This window comes from Rutidosis leptorrhynchoides, chromosome 3 (assembly GCF_046630445.1).
Source record: "Rutidosis leptorrhynchoides isolate AG116_Rl617_1_P2 chromosome 3, CSIRO_AGI_Rlap_v1, whole genome shotgun sequence".
In the NCBI taxonomy this organism is placed as follows: domain Eukaryota; kingdom Viridiplantae; phylum Streptophyta; class Magnoliopsida; order Asterales; family Asteraceae; genus Rutidosis; species Rutidosis leptorrhynchoides.
In genome coordinates this window covers 534,265,018-534,268,029 of record NC_092335.1, presented here as the reverse complement: position 1 = coordinate 534,268,029, position 3,012 = coordinate 534,265,018, and positions in this window count along the sequence as shown.

Here is a 3,012-nt window from a genome sequence, read left to right as displayed (position 1 = left end):
ATTTGGGAATTTAGTATAGAAGTGTTGAAAGCAAATGGAACGAAAAAGGTAAATTTATAATGGAAATATCAGACAGAGTAATCGAGGCAGATCACGGTATTTAATTATAGAGATCTTAATTTCCTTAACCACCGAAGAATCAAATCTTTTAGATTTCGAAGATTTTCTCTAAATCCCTTGAATTCCGGAATTCAACCCTAATTACGTCAAAAGCTAAGGAAAATCTTATTTTCTTCAATTCACTCTTTTGCGATAGCTTCAGTCGTATTCTTAGAATAATCGAATTATTTTATCATTATTATTCAATAATGATAAACCTCTATTTATCAACTCATATTGTCATGAAAACATTTTTATTGTTAGCCATGACCACCTTACTCAAATTTCGGGACGAAATTTCTTTAACGGGTAGGTACTGTGATGACCCGGGAATTTCCGACCAAATTTAAACTTAAACTTTATATGGTTCTGACACGATAAGCAAAGTCCGATAAAGTATGAACTAATGTCATACATTCATTTGACCTTTGACTAATCCCGACGATTCACGAACAATTGTGTAAATATAAATATATATGATTTTTATAAATAATTATAATTATATTGTAAGGAATAAATAATAAATATTTAATATATGTTGTTATATAAAAGTATTAAATATTAACTGATTAATAAATTGTATTACTAATATTATTAATATGATTATCCTTATTATTCCTATTATTGTTAATCTTATTAGTTCATTACTATTAAAAGTAATATTTAAGGTTTGTATATTAAATGATATTAAGTTTCCTTATATATTTAATATATATAGTTAAAAAATAGATATATATAAATACAAATACATAAATAAATTTCAGTTATATAAATAAAGATATATAAATAGATAGATATATAAATCAGTTATACCTAAATACATATATATATATATATTTATACATAATACGATTATATACACAATTATTTATACATAATACAGTTACATAAATATATATATATATATATATATATATATATATATATATATATATATATATATACCTACAGAAAAACACTTATTCTGTTATTTATCCTAATCATAAGCTGAATTGTTTAGTTGATTGTTAAAGTCACTGAAGTAGTACGAATTCGATTAAAGAATTATATCTGTTTCTTATTTTCTTCATCCCTGTTTCATTTGGTACAAAGTGTCGACCCATTTCATAATACAAACAATTGCCAATCAATTCTAATACTGCATAACACTAACTAATCCCTTATTAAAACTCATCTTCTACAACTCATGATTGAATAACAGAAAAATTAATTTTTTTTAAAGAAACCGTGAGTTCTTCTGAAGGTTTCACTTTTTGGCAAAAATCAGAAATCGATTCAATTAACAAAATCTATAAATGTGAAGTCGTTAGGAATCATCTATATCAACTATCTGTAAGATTTCATCCTTTAATTTTTTCATTTGATTCTTAATTTTCGAAGTCAAGGTTTTTGAAACAAAAGTCAAAATTCGTGTTCATAGTGAAATTTGTAAATATTTTGATGTTTTGGATTAAATTGAATATGCAGAAAGATTATATGTTAAATTTAAAACCTTTTTCATTTTATAACTTTTACCTAAATCATTACCAATTGCTAAATCAATTTTTTTTTGATGTACCTGCGTCGAGCAGAAAGACCTCTGTTCCATTATTTATTTTTTTTCTTTCTTTTTTCATTGCTAATAATCACAAACACTCTTTATGGATTGGTTATGTTTTGGTTTAAATGTCTTAAATGAGTCATAAAACGAAATTAGGATTTGATTTAAACTGATTCGATTAAAATTTGTGAAGAAGAAGAAGAACTAGTGAAACTGTTTGATAAAGGTTAAATAAATAAACGATTTGAATAATTTCAGAAAGACATAAATGGCTGAGTGGTAAGGAGTGTTTGTGGGTATTCAGTAGGTCACGGGTTCGAGTCCCTGATGGGGCGGTTTATTTTTAGGACGATTTCTCTTGAAGGTAGCTTCAAAATTTCATTATTATTATTCTTATTATTATTATTATTATTATTATTATTATTATTATTATTATTATTATTATTATTATTATTATTATTATTATTATTATTATTATTATTATTATTATTATTAATTCTTATTATTATTACTTGTATTGTTATGTTATCATTATGACTTACTAGTAGTATTGTTACTATCATTAATAATAATATCATTTTTTTACTAGTACTAGTATTATCACCAAATGTTATTATTATGATTAATATCAATATAAGTATTACTATTTTTGACATAAATATTAATACTATCATTATTATTATAAAGATTAAAAACAGTATTGTTATTGTAGATCGTTATAGCTATTACTAAAAACATTATTACTTATTTATCATTCATATTAAAATTAATATTTTTATTATTATTATTATTGACATAAGTATTATTATCATTATTAACATCATTAATGGAATCATAAATATTATTATTATTATTAATATTAAGTATTATCATTATTATTACTTTATCATTACAAATAAAAATTTTAGTATTACTATAAATCCTATATTTTTTTTAACAAACAAATGATTTATATATTTATATAAAGATATATTAATATATATAAACCTAACAAAAATTTAATATTTTTATATAACAAAAATGAATACAAGAAACATATATATATATATATATATTATTAATATAAAAAGAATATAACTAATAAATTTATATATATATATATATATATATATATATATATATATATATATATATATATATATATTTATTCGATTACGATTATATATATTAATGAATATACAAATGATATAGGTTTATGAATCTGAGGCAAACCCTGCATTTGTTCAATATAATCATATGTATTTTTACTACAAAATACATTAGGTGAGTTTCATTAATCCCTTTTTAAATGCTTTTGCAATATATATTTTTGGGACTGAGAATACATGCGCTGCTTTTATAACTGTTTTACGAAATAGACACAAGTACGTGAA